The sequence below is a fragment of the Dreissena polymorpha genome, chromosome 11 (assembly GCF_020536995.1).
Source record: "Dreissena polymorpha isolate Duluth1 chromosome 11, UMN_Dpol_1.0, whole genome shotgun sequence".
NCBI lineage: Eukaryota > Metazoa > Mollusca > Bivalvia > Myida > Dreissenidae > Dreissena > Dreissena polymorpha.
This window is the reverse complement of record NC_068365.1, coordinates 16,447,076-16,468,317: the sequence shown is the minus strand read 5'-3', so window position 1 is coordinate 16,468,317 and position 21,242 is coordinate 16,447,076. Positions and strand designations below refer to the sequence as shown.

The following is a 21,242-nucleotide window of genomic DNA, read 5'->3' as shown; positions in this document are numbered from 1 at the left end:
ACACATTATTCTTTCTTTGTAAAAACAGCAATGCAATGTACATGTTTGAGTTCTTGATACCATCTTAAACTGTTCTTGAAATAAGATGTCCTTAAAACATTCTTAAACTTGTCTTTTAAGTCTACCAAGAACAATGACAGATCCTTTTAAGAACATATTGGATTCTTAAAAAGTCCATCATATGTTCAAAAACATTGTGTAGACCTGTTTAAGAACATCAGAAGGAAACATGTTGTTCAAAAAAGATCTTAAAGTGTTCAAGAATAGTTTAAGAATAATTCAAGAACAGGAAAGGTCCTTAAAAAGTTATTGAACTGTTCCTGAAGGCAGTTCTTGAACAGTTCTTGTACAAATGTTCTTTAAATTCTCTAGAACAGGTCAAGAACTCTTACTTTCAGTGGTGAAAGTACTATGCATATTCATACTAACTTCACAGGTTTCACAAATCTATAAGATTAGTATGCTAGACATTTCAATATTACTTTCAAAAATATTTATGAAACATCTAGCACAAAGGAATTCATGAATTATTCATGATGGATCCTCAAAGTCTGTCTCAGAAAAGTCATCAGAAATGATTGTTCATGAAATGTTCATTACTAAGTATTTATGGTTAGATGAAGAACTGTTCATGAACTTTGAAGTGTTCAACAAAAATTCATAAACTGTTCATGAATGTGTCTTAAGAACAGTTCATGTCCAAAAGTTCATGAACCAAGATCAGGAACTTGTTGAGAACGGTTCATGAACAATTCCTGATTGGCTTGAAGTGTTCATGAAATCATGAACAACATTTCCCCAAGGCTGGGCAACATTTTCCTAAAGAGCGGCTCAATTTTCTGATAGCTCCAAGAAGTCCCAGACAATATTTTGCCAGTCTCAATGTCAGCTGTTACCTGACTTGGCCTAATCCATCATGTCTGAAAGATTAGCAGTTCCTCCATTATCACTTGAAGAGTCATTGTTTTTAGTGTTTTAAGTGACTACTTTCAAGCCAAATGGGTTTTCTTCTAGGAGGTCTTGCTTGTACATTATAATGAGAATGCCAGTTCCCTGTAGGTGTTAAAGTTTTGCTTGAAAGTATGATACAATTAAATAATTTTATAACATTTATTATTGAAATTTTATAACTGATTGGCATATTGATTGGTAAATGGCAAGAGGTGCAAGCGTTACGGACATTGGATCCAGAACTCATGATTTTGAGCCAACTTCGAGTTTATTTGTTCTTTTGAATGCATTTTGCATAACCTAATGTTTAATAATAATAGATTTGGCCTTTTTCAGTAAAACGTGAATTAGTCTCTTTTATGGAAGGGCTTAGAAGTTTTTATTTATTAATTTGCATTTAAAAAAAAGAAGTTTTTATTTATTAATTTGCATTAAAAAAAAAACAATCAGATTTAAATGATTGATTGCAAACCAATGAATTATAAGCCTCATTTCAGATAATATAGGGGCAATAAATCCACAATGCATGAGGGGATGAAGAGGGACGTTGAATGATCTGAAATATTATACCCACAATCAGTGAAACTTTTTGTGACTATAAAATCATGAAAAAATGGGCATTGCATGGTGCCAACACACATTTCATGAAATTTGGTAAGGATTGATAATTGGACTTAAAGAGCAGAGACCAAAATGGTCTCCCATCTGATACCTTGTTTAAAATGGGTGGGAAGAGTGCATGCTGGATTCATTTGGAGGTCTGTCAGTCTGTATTTCTGTCGATAGACTCAAAGCTGTCTGGAAAATGTAGCAAAGTTGTCTGGACAAGTTTTCTTGTACTTGTCAAAGTATAACATTCATACTTAGAGGGGTTGTTACTTTTGATATGAAGTTGCACATACCGGTATGGGATTTTTATCATCCTTAAATTTTCAAAAATTACTAAAGGTAAGCCCCTTTTTTCTGTAATTTACAGTACTATAGACCTATAATAAAACTCGTCATCTCTGTAACTACAACACCATCTATGTTATATATTTGTTATGCAGCATAACATTTTGGCTCTATAACAAGTTTCATTAAATAATGACACTAGGGTCAAAGCTGGCAACGCTTAGGGAGTCCAATAGTTTGTATACTTGTATAGCAAAATAAAAAATAAAAATCTTCTGAAACCTCATGGCCCAAAGGTTTAAATTTGCAATGTTTTACTATATTGTGGATCTCTAAAACTTTAGTATAATACATTCTCTAGGGGTCATCATACAGTCAAAACATTTGTTGTCTCAACTTGATAAATATCACTAAGGTATGTGTGCAGAGATTGCCTGTAGACAAAAGTCAAATTAGTTGTGTCAAACACTGTATATGTATGTATAATTCTCTAATATGGTATTATGTTATTGAAATGTTAACAAGTGTTTCATGCTGAAATGGATGTGTTAAACTGGCTTGGGAAAAAGTATTGACTATACCCTTCTGCACAACCAACCTGCCGATCATAGAAATATCTCTGTAATGTAACACAATTCACATAAAAATAGAATTGCATGCAGCCAAAATATATGCATCTTTGACCTAGGATCCCATTTTATTCAGGTAACATTTTTTGCCAGCCTTGCAACACAATAATTTCAGTGCCAAACAGTGAACAGTGTCAGATATATGAGTTTATTAGTCTTAAGGATGTTCGATCGTTTTGTGAAAATTTTCAAAATATCCGGAATGCTATAATTTTTTGTATGGTGATTAATGAATCTGTATCTGAAATTAATATAAAATAAAAAAGAGAGGTCACCGTGAATAATTTTGAGATAACGAAGGTTTTTAAATGCCATGTGCGTTTGAAAAAAGGTCATTTTTGCGGGGCATAAATTTGGGGGTACTGTAAAATGTTTTTGTGTAATACATTTAAAATGGCATAATAGTATTGAGATTGCATTAGATTAGCAACTGTAACATGTGTATTATCATATTGAACAGTTTTAAAACCAAAAATTATGGAAATCGTAAAAAATAATGAGAAATAAGTATGACTAGTTTTTTGTTTGTTTTGAATTTTTTATTGCACAGTTCAAAATAGATAACATGCAATACAGATACATATTTCTGTTGATGTAATATTCATATTCATTTGAAGTTCTCAATAATTAAAGGAAACTAGCTAAGCATTAAAATGAAGTAAAGAAATTGATAGGTCACCGTGGATTTTTTTTTGCTATAGAAATTTTAATATGGACTTAATTTCAAAAATACAATGACTAACATTGTAATAGTAATTAAAACATATCTATATAATAACTGCTCCATAACAATTAAATTATCAACTGAAATGTGATACACGTAGAAATATTTATAATGTATATTGTTATGAACATATTTCAGATGTAACAACTGAAAAAACAATGTTGATGTTCAAATAAACATCTTAAATTACCCCACCCACCTGTTACCCATGTTGTTGGTTGTAAATTGAACATATGTACTAGGTATTTTAAAATTATTTTTAGAACTGTGTGATGTGTATTTAAAGACAAGAGGCCATGATGGCCCTGTATCGCTCCACTGCTGAAAAAAAGACTGAAACAAATATTCTCCGCATGTGCAGATACTTAAATATAGGCCCTATTTAAGCACATGTACAATTTTGTGACCACCTGGGCTGGGTCAAATTTAACTCCAGGGGCATAATTTGAGCAAACTTTGTAGAGGACTACTATATCTCACTCCATTCAAAATGTGGTGGCCCTAAGTCTTAGATGTAGAGTTAAGGACAAGAATATTTTTAAAGTTTTCACAAAATAAGCAAGATACAAGCGTATATAATGTTCAATTTTGTGACCCGCGGGTCAGGGTCAAATTTGACCCAAAGTAACAAACTTGGTAGATGACTTTAAGATGTTCCTGCATACCAAATTTGGTAGCCATAGTCAAAATGGTTTTCGACAAGATTTTTAAAGATTTCACAAAATAGGCGCTTTATAAGCGTTTATTAAATTTTGTGACCCCCCGCGGCAGGGTCAAAGTTGACTCCAGTGGCATTATTTGAACAAATAGATATGGACAATGTTCAGTTTTGTAACCCCCGGGGCAGTTTCAAATTTAACCCAAGGGGCATAATTTGAACAAACTTGGTAGAGAACTATTACATGTCACTACATACCAAATTTGGTAGCCCTATGCCATACTAATATGAACAAGAAGATTTTTAAAGTTTTCACAAAAAATGCCTAATATAAGCATATGTTCAATTTTGTGACCCTCAGGGCAGGGTCAAACTTGACCCTAGGGGCATAATTTGAACAAACTTGGTAGAGGACTATAAGATGCCACTACATACCAAATTTGGAAGCCCAAGGCCCAATGGTTATGGACGAAAAAATATGTGAAGTTTTCACAAAATAGACCTTATATAAGCATATGTTCAATTTTGTGACCCCGCGGCAGGTTCAAATTTGACCCCAGGGGCATAATTTGAACAACGTTGAAAGAGGAACATTCCTAAGAAATTTCATCACAATTGGACCAGTAGTTTAGGAGAAGATGTTTAAAGGAAACGTTCAGGCACGCACGCACGACGGACACAGAATCATAACATAAGCCCCGCTGGCCTTTGGCCAGTGAAGCTTAAAACAACAAAGAATACAATAAGCTGGGCAATTATGTTTCACACACCATCTTTGGTTTAATGCACTGCCAAAAATATCTTACAACTTAGGTGAAACATGAGAAATACAACTGACATAAGAATCACAACTATGTTCGTCATCGAGAAGGAAAAACAATTATGTAACAGCTATTAGATTTCATAGCTTATCTATATACAAGATGCAAATTACAATTGGTTAGATGTCAGGCAACAAATAACTCGCTATTGTACATATTATTTTCTCTGATTTTGTTACTCTGATTTGTCCGTTTGTAACCTCTGACAGGGGGCTCCTCAAACCACTCAGTCCGTTTCTTTTCGATACAGGACTCAAATGTTTAAGTTGAAATCCACTTCCTGCAACTTTCCTTGCAACACCTTGACTTATAACTTTTGTATCAATTATGGTTTGTAAAGATTTGATGTTGGAAGCAACATTTAGTTACACATTGTATGTTAACACTGCTCGGTAAAAGCTGAATGAATATTTGTTAACAATTTTTGGTCAAGAGGAACAGAGTTCACTAACTTTTGTAAAGCTAAAATATCCTGTATAGCGCCATGTGCCATGTATAATTCACCAATGACGTCTTTAACTAAATGTTCCCGCTTATATGATTTCATATTTGGTAATATTTCCTTTAACATTTTTAAGTATCTAAAAAGCCACAAATATTTTGCTGAAACTCAAACATTTTTCAACAAGTATGGATAGCATGGAGCAACACTTTACAATCAAAAGACTCTATATTATGCCCAACTGAAATAATTGGTGAACATTTCTGTAAGAATGTTATAAAACTTGTCAATGCAGATTTGATGGGGACAGCTGTTACTGTTTGTCTCTTGACAAGCATAGAGTCGCTAACAACTGTCACTCCAGTTATTTCAGACGCTCGCAAGGAAATCTTCTTCTCATGAATCACATATGTTGAAAATTGACCAGTTGAATGCACTGCAGCTATCTGAATTATGTGAGAAGTGTGCTCTGAAAAAACAAAACAAAAATTTTAAATAGAAATTGCACAAAATCCATTTTAGCCCCGTTAATCACAGAGCCCTGGGTCGCTCCCCCAAGTACAATGTAAACTTCTTAAAATACATTTGAAGTGTTTACAATAAATATAAAAGGGAAAAACATTGCCCCCACCAGGACAGGACTTTTTTTAAGCTTAATGTGAACAATCGTAGAAGAGGTTCCTTCACATTCATTCTCTATGCATTGTGGTTTAAGAGAATTTTCAGTTGAAGGGTTATTGATCGGAAACAATTTTCACACTTATTGTGACCTTTGACTAAGTGACCATAATTTAAATGGGGGTTATATACTGTCCAATCCCTATGCACATGGAGAGTAAAAAGCCAATCAGTGAAAAAGTTGACAAATTATTGATCGGAAACTTAATGATCTACCCACAGACAAACATCCAGCAAAACAATATTAACTCTCTCTTCCAAGGGGGGCATAATAACTGTTATTATGAAAATTGAAACGCTCTTTTCTTCCATTCATGGATATATCAAAGTAAGTTGTTGGCATCTAATGATCTTATGTATTCATAAATCTGAAGAAGCGAAGAGAAGAGTGTTTAAATTCTTAAATGATGCACAATAATGTACTAAAGCCAGTTGTGGGTAATGTAACATTGCATCATCTAAGTGGTATTTACTATCATTTTATCAATAAAGATTAAGAATGATGTATTATATGAAAGCAAAATGAGAAATTAGTCTGAACATAACTCTTGTTGCAATTCAATCATATGCTAGGTTGACCAACAATTCACACGATATCTCTTACACATTGAGTTACTCAGCAGTAGCAGGTTGAATTATGTTATACATGTAAGTAAATATGTATATTTTTTAATAGAAGTTCAACTTTGGAGATTTAGAGTACCTAAGTACCTGAATTGGACCAAGATAAACTTCTGTATCTGCAACACTGTGAATAAGGAATATGTTAAAAATAAACTTTACCTAACCCTCTTGTTTCCAAATCAAAGAAAACAAATTCCTTCCCAGTAGTGTCTAGCCCTGCTGGACCAGGCTTGGGTATAGGTGGGGGGATAGTTGTAACTTCAACGTCTTGGTCCTCTATGTTTGAACTGTATGTTGGTCCCGCTCTTACTTCTTGCACTGTCCTTTGAATGCCTGAACAGAAAAACAGAATTTCAAATTGGAAAATTTGCTTGCACCTTCTTGGGTCATCTCTGATTTTTATTTAAAGAAATGATTACACAGCACATTAATGCTTTTACAATAATCAATTTACAAACATTAGCATATGCTTTTAAATGTTACTACTACTTTGCATATATAATTGATGGATCTGTTGATACAATCTACAACAAGAAATGTGTCCACACAACACGGATGCCCCAAACTCCAACTTTGTAACTATATAAAAAAATAATCCATACAATTGTATGAAACCCAGTTTGGTGAAGATCGGATGAAAACTACTTGAATTAGAGAGCAGGCACGAAAAGTGTGAGGGACTGACCTACCAACGGACAGTGCGAAAACTATGTTGCCAATTGGGGGCATACAAATGAAGAATACTGTGTTTTAAATATAAAATGCCCATAATTAAAAATACCGTTCGAGTTTTAAGTCTTATGCGTCACTGTTTTGCTGCACGAGTAACAGCTATAGCCTTTCTTTTTTTGTGCTGAAGGTCATGGAGAAGGGCCAGTTTCGATGTGAAAGTCCCAGGTGAAACACCCAGTTTTTGATTTACCTGAAACAGATTGCAGTAAATGACAGAACAGTTGACAATGCACAATGCTAGAATATGCTTATGCGGAATAAAATAATATGAAATAATGTCACTAATTTACAAAAGTTACAACATTTTATACGACCTAGTGATCTACATACACACAAATAATAATTAATGCAAGCCCTTTATTTTCAAAACCAATACGTATTTGACAAATTGAGAATATTTATGTTTTGTAAACTTGTAAAATTTCATATTTATTACCGGTATTAATAACTAGGACTGCAGGAAGAAAATAAACTTATGTCACTTTAAAATATACATGTTTAACTAAGGACAACCATTCACATTCTACTGTAATTGTGTTTACTGGCAGTAAATCAGACAAAATATGAAGGAAAAATATAGCAAGTACAATATAAAAAATGTATGCATGTAGACTACATGCGAATTACTTAGAGATAACTATCTGAATGTATTCAAAAGTATCAGTAATTTAGACAATAAATCATGATATAATGCACCAATGTACCAAAAAGACAAAGAAGTCTTACCCAAATGCAAGCTTTGTGATCATGTCATAAACTCTTCCATGTTTCCGTCCAGTAGCCGCATTATTTACTGCCCCACAATTGCTAAACTGTATGTCCAAAACACATGCCTGTCCGAAATCCATGTTTTCTACAGTGTTAAGTAAATTCATGGGCACTTGACAAGCACTGCATGCTAAAAGCGATTCGGTCAATGTGTCGAGTTCAACGACACGTCTACCAATTTTATATCCAACTAGCATCGCTGTTGTCACATGTGGTCACGCTTACCGACGAACCGATAGAAAAATCGTCAAAATAACAGTGGTCATACCGGAAATCCTGATTGTCGGTGGAAATAGTCTTTCTATTGAAATCCACATTGTTCTTTTGAACGTTGTTGTTTTCAATACCTTTTAAGTTTCGTTTTGTATTCCGAATTATATCCAAATTAGACATTTTAAATGAAAATTATTAAGCCAAGTATCTGATTCTCATTGTTGACAAATTATCGTTTCGTTATCAATAGACGCTTGCATTTGCACAGAAAATAACATCTACAGCGCAAGCAAGCGTTTCATCGATGTCGATCACGAAGTGACGTCAAGCAATCGAACGCTTGGTTTCAATGCAGTAAATCTCGAAAATATGTAAATGCCGAAAATTTGAAGGCGCATTATCAAAACAGTAAAACTAGAATTTACACTCGTTTATTCCAACCTAATATTTTGAAACCGTGAAAATATATAAAGGTTTTTAATTTTCACGATATAGTGAATCAATTACCGTAAAGTGGAAACGATCGAACATCCTTAAGTTGTTTTTATGTCAGTGAAGTTTTTGTGCTGCGATTACTTAGGAATGCATCTTGGCAAAAGCAAGATTAGATCTTTGATAGTATATTGCATAAACACTTCGTTATTTAAATCTTAGACTCTGATCTGAGACACACTATGATATGTATTATTTGAGTACAAAATTACATTTAAGTATTATGCTGCTTTTTGGTTGGAATACAATTATGATTTTTATAAGATACAAGTCCTAAGGTTATTAAAAATCTTTTACACTCAAGTACCTGATCCTATTTTGTACGTTATAAACAACTCTTATATAAAATAATTACTTGAAATATACCCTTCCTCAAAACAAATAATATATGAACCTCTCTCTTGGCAAACAGGGTATTATGCATGTGTGTAAAGCGTCGTCAAAGACTAGACTGTGACATCTGCACAGGCTAATCAGGAACAATACTTTGAGCATTAACTGTATTTTTGCTCAAAAGAGATTCATAAAAAAACCAACTCTAAAACAGAAAGTGTCTCGCCTGATTAGCCTGTGTCTCTGTTATACCCTCTGGAGGGTGACCCTGGCATGTCTATGTCTCTGTTATACCCTCTGGGGGGTGAGCCTGGCATATATATGTCTCTGTTATACCCTCCGGAGGGTGACCCTGGCATATCTATGTCTCTGTTATACCCTCTGGAGGGTGACCGTGGCATATCTATGTCTCTGTTATACCCTCCGGAGGGTGACCCTGGCATATCTATGTCTCTGTTATACCCTCCGGAGGGTGACCCTGGCATATCTATGTCTCTGTTATACCCTCTGGAGGGTGACCCTGGCATATCTATGTCTCTGTTATACCCTCCGGAGGGTGACCCTGGCATATCTTTTCCTCTGTTATACCCTCTGGAGGGTGACCCTGGCATATCTATGTCTCTGTTATACCCTCCGGAGGGTGACCCTGGCATATCTATGCCTCTGTTATACCCTCTGGAGGGTGACCCTGGCATATCTATGTCTCTGTTATACCCTCCGGAGGGTGACCCTGGCATATCTATGTCTCTGTTATACCCTCCGGAGGGTGACCCTGGCATATCTTTTCCTCTGTTATACCCTTTGGAGGGTGACCCTAGCATATCTATGCCTCTGTTATACCCTCCAGAGGGTGACCCTGGCATATCTATGTCTCTGTTATACCCTCCGGAGGGTGACCCTGGCATACCTCTGCCTCTGTTACACCCTCCGGAGGGTGACCCTGGCATATCTATGCCTCTGTTATACCCTCTGGAGGTTGACCCTGGCATATCTATGTCTCTGTTATACCCTCCGGAGGTTGACCCTGGCATATATATGCCTCTGTAATACCCTCCGGAGGGTGACCCTGGCATATCTATGCCTCTATTATACCCTCCGGAGGGTGTCCCTGGCATGTCTATGTCTCTGCTATACCCTCCGGAGGGTGACCCTGGCATGTCTATGTCTCTGTTATACCCTCCGGAGGGTGACCCTGGCATATCTATGCCTCTGTTATACCCTCCGGAGGGTGACCCTGGCATGTCTATGTCTCTGTTATACCCTCCGGAGGGTGACCCTGGCATGTCTATGTCTCTGTTATACCCTCTGGAGGGTGACCCTGGCATATCTATGTCTCTGTTTTACCCTCCGGAGGTTGACCCTGGCATATCTATGCCTCTGTTATACTCTCTGGAGGGTGACCCTGGCATATCTATGTCTCTGTTATACCCTCCGGAGGGTGACCCTGTCATATCTATGCCTCTGTTATACCCTCCGGAGGGTGATCCTGGCATATCTATGCCTCTGTTATACCTTCCGGAGTGTGACCCTGGCATATCTATGTCTCTGTTATAACCTCCGGAGAGTGACCCTTGCATATCTATGTCTCTGTTATACCCTCTGGGGGGTGAGCCTGGCATATATATGTCTCTGTTATACCCTCCGGAGGGTGACCCTGGCATATCTATGTCTCTGTTATACCCTCCGGAGGGTGACCTTGGCATATCTATGTCTCTGTTATACCCTCCGGAGGGTGACCCTGGCATATCTATGCCTCTGTTATACCCTCCGGAGGGTGACCCTGGCATATCTATGTCTCTGTTATACCCTCCGGAGGGTGAACCTGGCATATCTATGTCTCTGTTATACCCTCCGGAGGGTGACCCTGGCATATCTATGTCTCTGTTATACCCTCCGAAGGGTGACCCTGGCATATCTATGCCTCTGTTATACCCTTCGGAGAGTGACCCTGGCATATCTATGCCTCTGTTATACCCTCCGGAGGACGACCCTGGCATATCTATGTCTCTGTTATACCCTCCGGAGGGTGACCTTGGCATATCTATGTCTCTGTTATACCCTCCTGAGGGTGAACCTGGCATATCTATGTCTCTGTTATACCCTTGGGAGGGTGACCCTGGCATATCTATGTCTCTGTTATACGCTCCAGAGGGTGACCCTGGCATATCTATGTCTCTGTTATACGCTCCAGAGGGTGACCCTGGCATATCTATGTCTCTGTTATACCCTCTGGAGGGTGACCCTGGCATATCTATGTCTCTGTTATACCCTCCGGAGGGTGACCCTGGCATATCTATGCCTCTGTTATACCCTCCGGAGGGTGACCCTGGCATATCTATGCCTCTGTTATACCCTCCGGAGGGTGACCCTGGCATATCTATGCTCTGTTATACCCTCTGGAGGGTGACCCTGGCATATCTATGTCTCAGTTATACCCTCTGGAGGGTGCCCCTCTGCATATCTATGTCTCTGTTATACCCTCCGGAGGGTGACCCTGGCATGTCTATGCCTCTGTTATACCCTCCAGAGGGTGACCCTGGCATATCAGGGTCTTTTTTGGCCCGATTTTATAGCCGAAATTCGGCTATGTTCCCAATACCAAAAAGTATACTTTTTTCCCAAAAAGTGGCAAAAAATTCCCAATTGCCAAAAAAAAAAATTTTTTTTTTTTTTTTTTAGAAAGAAGTCTTATGTGTATTTTATCTCAATTTTAATTCAATTACATCTAACAAAGTATTATTTGATTTTATTCTTTTAATTTGAATGATTATAAAGAGTTAAATCAAATTTAGTATTTCCCTAATCAGTGGACTTTTTGTGTGGAAAAAAAGGCTAATGAATTTATTTTCCCAATTTCATGAGAATGCCGATAAAATTCCCAATTCCAAAGCCATGGGCTATCTTCCCAAAAAGTGGGGAAAAAAAGCTGCATATCTTTTCCTCTGTTATACCCTCCGGAGGGTGACCCTGGCATATCTATGTTAAACAAAGGAACTATTGTAGACCATCCAGCAAAGATTCCTGAATATCCAGTGAAGGGCTTCCAGACTGTTAAATAGTACTGAAAGAACTTGTAACAGGCTTAAAGTATGTGTTTTTGGTGGAAATGCTGGTACAATAAGGGCATAAACCATATCATTACCGGTCTGGTTGAATTTTGATGTGGAACCATTTCTGGACCAAGCATATGGCCTGTTTTCACCAACCCAATCTTTGACTTTAGAATAAAGAAAAGACTTAGATCCTAGAAAAATACATAGGCATAATACATGGGCGTTTGAATATATATGGGCTACCACTGGTAATTATGTCAAGGAAATGTTCCACAAGAAAAATGAAGTATTAAGATGTATTCATATGGCGAGCACTTATGTGTCCCCGGTTACCATATTCATATGGCAAGCACTTATGTGTCCCCGGTTACCATATTCATATGGCAAGCACTTATGTGTCCCCGGTTACCATATTCATATGGCAAGCACTTATGTGTCCCTGGTTACCATATTCATATGGCAAGCACTTATGTGTCCCAGGTTACCATATTCATATGGCAAGCACTTATGTGTCCCCGGTTACCATATTCATATGGCAAGCACTTATGTGTCCCCAGTTACCATATTCATATAGGGAGCACTTATGTGTCCCTGGTTACCATATTCATATGGCAAGCACTTATGTGTCCCCAGTTACCATATTCATACGGCAAGCACTCATGTGTCCCTGGTTACCATATTCATATGGCGATCACTTATGTGTCCCCAGTTACCATATTCATATGGCAAGCACTCATGTGTCCCTGGTTACCATATTCATATGGCAAGCACTTATGTGTCCCCGGTTACCATATTCATATGGCAAGCACTTATGTGTCTCTAGTAACCATATTCATATGGCAAGCACTTATGTGTCCCCGGTTACCATATTCATATAGCGAGCACTTATGTGTCCCTGTTACCATATTCATATAGCGAGCACTTATGTGTCCCTGGTTACCATATTCATATGGCAAGCACTTATGTGTCCCCAGTTACCATATTCATATGGCAAGCACTTATGTGTCCCCAGTTATCATATTCATATAGCGAGCACTTATGTGTCCCCGGTTACCATATTCATATGGAAAGCACTCACGTGTCCCTGGTTACCATATTTATATAGCGAGCACTCATGTGTCCCTGGTTACCATATTCATATAGCGAGCACTCATGTGTCCCCAGTTACAATATTTATATAGTGAGCACTCATGTGTCCCCGGTTACCATATTCATATAGTGAGCACTTAGTTATGTGTCCCCGGTAACCATATTTATATAGCGAGCACTTATGTGTCCCGGGTTACCATATTCATATGGAAAGCACTCACGTGTCCCTGGTAACCATATTTATATAGCGAGCACTCATGTGTCCCTGGTTACCATATTCATATAGCGAGCACTCATGTGTCCCCGTTTACAATATTTATATAGTGAGTACTCATGTGTCCCCGGTTACCATATTCATATAGTGAGCACTTAGTTATGTGTCCCCGGTAACCATATTTATATAGCGAGCACTTATGTGTCCCCGGTTACCATATTCATATAGCAGGCACTTATGTGTCCCCGGTTACCATATTCATATAGCGATCACTTATGTGTCCCTGGTTACCATATTCATATAACAAGCACTCATGTGTCCCCGGTTACCATATTGATATGGCGAGCACTCATGTATCCCTGGTTACAAACTTTGATAGACTTGACAAAAAGCTGTCCTGTATTGTTTGTTTTCAATTTTGTAATAACTCTGCTACCTGTATGATATAGTTCTATTAGCACTATGTTAATCTATTGGGTCTCTTCTTAGTATTCCAGATTTCCTCACTGCAGATGTTACAACCACTTTCAACATAAAAAGCTGGTAGACAACAAAAATGAAATAACAAAGTGGACACATCATTGAGTTCAGTGATTCATTATTCGATTTCAAACCTCTAATTCTGTATGGGATTTTCACCACAATTTGATGTTTGTTTACCCGTGTTGAAAACAACATCATTAAATGACTCATCACAAAAAAGTTTTAGAAATTATACTGATGTTGCAAGGAGAGTAACTGGTTGTTTTATGTTTAAAGAAAACTGTGTAAGAGTTGTTTCCCTTAAACACAGTTTATGATGAATTGCAGAATGTTTGTAGAGATTGTATATGTTAATCTTCTCTTGTTATACTTGTGTACCTTTCCTGCTGTACTTTTCCTGATATGCTTGCATTGATTTGGAAATGTATTGAATCTTAATCTTGAATGGGTTTTTAGCTCTACTGGCCATAGACAAGAATAGCTTATGGGATGGCATGTTGTCTGTCTGTCTGTCTGTCTGTCTGTGTGTGCGTGCGTCAGACTTTCTCTTGTTTATTCGATAAAATCCACAGTTTTCATCCGATTCTTTTCAAACTTGCTCAGTGTCTTTATATTAATAAGGACTGGAACCCTATTGATTTTCAGGTCACTGGGTCAAAGGTCCAGGCCACAGTTACTCGAAATAGTAAAAACTTGTTTATCCGATAAAGTCCACAGTTTTCATACGATTCTTTTCAAATTTGCTCAGTGTCTTTATATTAATGAGGACTCGAACCCTATTGATTTTCAGGTCACTGGGTCAAAGGTCAAGGTCACAGTGACTCAAAATAGTAAAAACTTGTTTATCCGATAGAGTCCACAGTTTTCATCCGATTCTTTTCAAACTTGCTCAGTGTCTTTATATTAATGAGGACTCAAACCCTATTGATTTTCAGGTCACTGGGTCAAAGGTCAAGGTCACAGTGACTCGAAATAGTAAAATGGTTTCGGGATGATAACTCAAGAATGCTTAGGCCAAGGATCATGAAACTTCATAGGTACATTGATCATGACTTGCAGATGACCCCTATTGATTTGCAGGTCACAAGGTCAAATGTCAAGGTCACAGTGACTCAAAATAGTAGCGCAATTAAGTACACAGTTTCCATCTTATTTCAGGTTTCTAGGTCAAAGGTCAAGGTCACAGTGACTCCAAATAGTAGCGCAATTAAGTACACAGTTTCCATCTTATTCTTTCCAAACTTCACAGTGTTTATACCAGTAGAGCGATTCAGGCCCTCATGGGCCTCTTGTTTTACATCCCAGCTGCAAATATGTTTTTTTTTATTGGATCTTACTTGAGAAGTCTTGCCATATTATAACTGAAACATTTTAAGAATTATTTTTTTATTATTATGTGTGTTATTCTTGTTTACCTCATTTGTATGAGCCATGTCTAAAACATATGGGCTTTTTGCATGTGCATCAAGGATTTTCAAGATTAGCCTGTGCAGACATCACAGGCTAATTTGAGACTGCACTTTAAGCACTTGCATTAAGCCAAGTTTTCCCAGAAAGCAGCTGATACCCTAACATTTACATAGAAGTTGTGCTGGTAAAGTGGATAGTTATGAGGTCTATCTAGCCATCAAAAAGTCCCTTCTTAGAGAGCTTTTCAAGATCTTTACCCCCCCCCCCCCCCCCCCCCCCCCCAGAACATCAGGACTTGTTCTACCCAGAAAACTGACTCAAGGGTGACTAAATTACCCATTTGCTTTCAGTGCAATGCAGCAGAAATGAATTGGTTTTACCTCTTCCCACTCACAAACAAAGTGAAAATGGCTATGTGCAAACAGCAAAAAACCAGACCAACCTGCAAGTAACTCACAGGCTGTTCAGATTTTATGCTGTTTACTGCTCATCAGTATCTAAGGGTTGGAAATGAAGCCTTTAAAAGTTTAATTTAGGAAGAAAGGTCTTTAAATAAATTCAATTTTCTAAGGGACTACAAATGCGTGAAAATACGTTTCTAAGGCGTAAAGGGTTAAACTGAACCAAATAGTTGGGACTTGGTCTCTTCTCTTCCTGTAAATCTGATTCTACGATAACTGAAGAGTTCAAATTGAATTAAAATTTGAGTATTTGAGAGAGATTTGTCTAAAAATAGTATGACTTTTCGTAAATAAAGTGTATTGGATTTAAGAGACCATCAACAATAGTATTGATCAACTTTATCAACACTGAACAAAAGTCGAGGTTTTCAAGAAATGTAAAAGAATAAATAATTCATCAGGATCACTGATGGATTACTATCTCTGCAAGTATATCTGATACATCTAACAATCTCAGTTTCTGAACTACTGTTACATATTAGACTTGCTGGTGGGAAAACAGTGCATGTGCGTAAAGTGTTGTCTAAGATCAACCTTACAGTCCGCACTGGCGAAATCAGGGACGGCACTTTCACTTCATTGAAACGAAAATTGAGGTGAAAAAATAAATGTCCCTGATTAGCCTCTGGGAGTCAACTCTTCTCACATGCACTAAACCCTTTCCCTATAAGGAGCAAAGTAAAAATGGCCTTTGCAACCAGCATAAAATGAGAACAGCCTGCAAGTAAATCACAGTCTGTTCAGGTTTTATGCTGTTTGCTGCTCATCAGTATGTAAGGGTTGTAAATGAAGCCTTTGAAACTTGATTTTAGTAAGAAAGATCTTTCGTTAAATTGAACTGTCTAAGGGACTACAAATGTGTACAAATACATATCCTAAAGGTTAAAGGGTTAAATAGTTATCTAAGTGGTAAAGGGTTAAATAGTTATCTAAGTGGTAAAGGGTTAAATAGTTATCTAAGTGGTAAAGGGTTAAATAGTTATCTAAGTGGTAAAGGGTTAAATGATTATCTAAGTGGTAAAGGGTAAAAAAGTTATCTAAGTGGTAAAGCGTTAAATAGTTATCTAAGTGGTAAAGGGTTAAATAGTTATCTTAGTGGTAAAGGGTTTAATAGTTATCTAAGTGGTAAAGGGTTAAATAGTTATCTAAATGGTAAAGGGTAAAATAGTTATCTAAGTGGTAAAGGGTTAAATAGTTATCTAAGTGGTAAAGGGTTAAATAGTTATCTAAGTGGTAAAGGGTTCAATAGTTATCTAAGTGGTAAAGGGTTAAATAATTATCTAAGTGGTAATGGGTTAAATAGTTATCTAAGTGGTAAAGGGTTAAATAGTTATCTAAGTGGTAAAGGGTTAAATAGTTATCTAAGTGGTAAAGGGTTAAATAATTATCTAAGTGGTAAAGGGTTAAATAGTTATCTAAGTGGTAAAGGGTTAAATAGGTATCTAAGTGGTAAAGGGTTAAATAGTTATCTTAGCGGTAAAGGGTTAAATAATTATCTAAGTGGTAAAGAGTTAAACCCAGTTTTTCCAGAGCAAGGCTTATTTTAAGAACAAAAACAAGCACTTTTCCAAATTTTTTAACTGAAACAAGGTGATCCATTTTAACACCACAAGGAGCTCTTGATGTTTCTGTAGGTGAGGTACACAGTGAAGAATCTGTGATGGCATTCCAAAGTTGGATGGCATAGGGGTATTGGAATGTTTGAATGTTCGATCTGTAAAATATCAGGAAGTCATATTTCTGATAGCTCTTGTACAGGACTGTGTTTTGGGATTGAAGCAACTGAGGTTAGGTACCAGTCATATATTGGATAATTGTGGTGTTGGGACATGTTTGCTGCAAGTGCCCACTTTCACATTCACTGTTACTGGTCAAGGGACGTTTCATTGGCTGGTGTTAATTAGATTGAACTGTAAAAAAGTAAAATAAAATTGTTCCATTTATAAATACAAAAGTTCAAAGGAATTAATGAAAAAGATTTTTAACTATGTTTAAAATCAATTTAAATAAAACAAAATGATACATTATGTGTGTAACTTAATTATTTGCTAATAATAAGGCTAAACATATTGTATTACATATTTTTCCTGAATTAAAAAAAAATCCTTAAAAAACATGTTTTGAGAAAGAACTAATAAAATGAACATCTAAATATTATGTGATGGTAATTGAATATTTAAAACTAAAGCAATACTATCATTTACAAGAAAAGCGATTTTAGACAACGAAGCAAAAATGTTCCGCAAGTGTCGAACTCGTGGCTTTGATTCAAGTGACGAGGAGATTCTTACAGATGATGAGGAGGTTATAGATTGGGTGTATGACAACACCTTGCACAAAAATATGGCAGGTTGGTTGAAGACACTTTCTGCTTACATTATACTAAAAATATTAGGTCATGTAGGGCTGCACTTTCTTTATAAATCAAAATATTTTATTAGAACTTAGCAGCGATTTTTTTTTCAACAATTGGGAAGAGTGCCTGAACCACCCTGATTGGATAACAATTTGCTTGATAAACCCTGAAATTGGGAAAATTCGCATCATGAAATCTTGTTATTGGGAAATTGGTATTTTATTTTTGTTAACAAATACTTAAAAATTGAGAATAAGTGTTGTCAATATTAAATTGATGATTTAAATACATGAAAATTATAAAGCGTTACAAATGCAAAATGATTGAATAATTAAAGCGGGTATATACGATTTTTATATGTGTTAAGTTGAAATATATTGATACAAGTATGTTATCATAACACACAATATGCAAGAAAAATGATACATTTAAGAGGAATTTCATAAAATGCAGCAAATACAAATTAGCGCCCCGAGCCGAATGTGACGAAGATAATTCGTCCATATTTTCCTACAAAAACCGATGCATTCGTCTTTTTAGTAAGTGTTCGTGTGTCGTATGAATCGATATCGCTGCAGGAATTTCAAATGAACCGTTAAACTAAATTTAGATTCACATCGTACATGCATTATATACATGCTGGCGAATTTGGCTGTACAGCCTTTTTCGATTTCAGAATGAAATATATGGCTAATTTCGCATTTTTCGACACATGTTCTTCTTAACTTTTATTTTAGTTTATATTGAAATGTATATATAATACGTTTTTTACACATTTTATATTAATTAATAAATATTTGACAAGATCGTATGTACCCGCTATAAGAGAGTTCTGTTGTTATTATTATATGTTGTGACATTACGTTTATTGCCACAGTATCAATAATTGGCAGAAAAATCACAATTTTATTCATTATTATATGTTGTGACATTAGGTTTATTGCCACAGTATTAATAATTGGCTGACAAATCACAATTTTATTCATTATTATATGTTGTGACATTACGTTTATTGCCACAGTATAAATAATTGGCAAACAAATCACAATTTTATTCATTATTATATGTTGTGACATTACGTTTATTGCCACAGTATCAATAATTGGCAGAAAAATCACAATTTTATTCATTATTATATGTTGTGACATTAGGTTTATTGCCACAGTATTAATAATTGGCTGACAAATCACAATTTTATTCATTATTATATGTTGTGACATTACGTTTATTGCCACAGTATAAATAATTGGCAAACAAATCACAATTTTATTCATTATTATATGTTGTGACATTACGTTTATTGCCACAGTATTAATAATTGGCAGAAAAATCACAATTTTATTCATTATTATATGTTGTGACATTACGTTTATTGCCACAGTATAAATAATTGGCAGACAAATCACAATTTTATTCATTAATATATGTTGTGACATTACGTTTATTGCCACAGTGTTAATAATTGGCAGACAAATCACAATTTTATTCATTAATATATGTTGTGACATTACGATTATTGCCACAGTATTAATAATTGGCAGACAAATCACAATTTTATTCATTATTATATGTTGTGACATTACGTTTATTGCCACAGTATTAATAATTGGCAGAAAAATCACAATTTTATTCATTATTATATGTTGTGACATTATGTTTATTGCCACAGTATTAATAATTGGCAGACAAATCACAATTTTATTCATTATTATATGTTGTGACATTACGTTTATTGCCACAGTATTAATAATTGGCAGACAAATCACAATTTTATTCATTATTATATGTTGTGACTTTACGTTTATTGCCACAGTGTTAATAATTGGCAGACAAATCACAATTTTATTCATTATTATATGTTGTGACATTACGTTTATTGCCACAGTATTAATAATTGGCAGACAAATCACAATTTTTATTCATTATTATATGTTGTGACATTACGTTTATTGCCACAGTATTAATAATTGGCAGACAAATCACAATTTTATTCATTATTATATGTTGTGACATTACGTTTATTGCCACAGTATTAATAATTGGCAGACAAATCACAATTTTATTCATTATTATATGTTGTGACATTACGTTTATTGCCACAGTATTAATAATTGGCAGACAAATCACAATTTTATTCATTATTATATGTTGTGACATTACGTTTATTGCCACAGTATTAATAATTGGCAGACAAATCACAATTTTTATTCATTATTATATGTTGTGACATTACGTTTATTGCCACAGTATTAATAATTGGCAGACAAATCACAATTTTATTCATTATTATATGTTGTGACATTACGTTTATTGCCACAGTATCAATAATTGGCAGACAAATCACAATTTTTATTCATTATTATATGTTGTGACATTACGTTTATTGCCACAGTATTAATAATTGGCAGACAAATCACAATTTTATTCATTTGTACATCACTGTCAGATGGTGACATAAGATAACATACTTTGTGTATAAGATATATGACAAACAATTTTTTTGGTAAAAGCTATTTGATGTGTTTTAAGTTTAAAACTGGCTCTGAACCCTTATTTATACATATGAAATGAAGTCATATAATTATTTGAGATGATCTGCGTCATGAGAATATGGATCTCATTCCATATGGAGCTATACCTTTGCCGCTTATGAGACTATGAAACCCCTAGAGCTACCCTGACCACCTATGGCACCTATTCAAATGCATTATTTTTCTCTTTGCGGATATTGTTTTAGTATGTTGATGCTGCATTAACAAATATAAGGGAATATGAAGTGAAAACACCAAAAATAAACAACGGTTGCAATAGACACCTATAAACATAGCATATTGCGGCTCTCAAATTATTTATAAAAAGACCAACTTAAACTCGCTTAAACTCACTTCTGTTTATAAAAAGACCCACTTCTGTTGTAAAAGACACATAAACCAACTCATAAATAAAAAGACTCGCTTTTAACACATACAAAACCAACTTCTTACAGTAAAAAAACTCGCTTTAGCACACATCTACTTTAAAAAACCAACTTTAAACTCAGTTAAGCACAGTTTAGCTCACATAAAACTCGCTTTTATTAGCACAAACCAACTTCTGCTCAGAAAAACTTAGAAAAAACACCGTTTTATGTTGGTTTAAGTGTGTTTTGGTATGAAAGTGGGTTAACTTTTTGCAAGGGATACTGTTAGATGCAGTACAATGTCACTTTAAGTTAACA

At 35.6% G+C, this 21,242-nt stretch overlaps 1 protein-coding gene and 2 long non-coding RNA genes across 9 annotated transcripts in view; 1 reads left to right on the top strand and 2 right to left on the bottom strand.

Annotated features, from left to right (window-relative positions):
- The window catches only part of LOC127851054 (uncharacterized), a 217,662-nt gene that overhangs the window by 95,629 nt on the left and 100,791 nt on the right, over positions 1 to 21,242 (bottom strand). The gene's annotated exons all lie outside the window — the stretch shown is intronic.
- Positions 1 to 21,242, top strand: part of LOC127851019 (uncharacterized) — a 145,386-nt gene that overhangs the window by 72,381 nt on the left and 51,763 nt on the right. The gene's annotated exons all lie outside the window — the stretch shown is intronic.
- Positions 2,971 to 8,617, bottom strand: LOC127851050 (uncharacterized). The gene is made up of 4 exons (XR_008035629.1): positions 7,880 to 8,617; positions 7,203 to 7,343; positions 6,581 to 6,754; positions 2,971 to 5,588 (listed from the first exon to the last, which is right to left on the bottom strand). It is a non-coding gene; the product is annotated as an uncharacterized LOC127851050 (long non-coding RNA).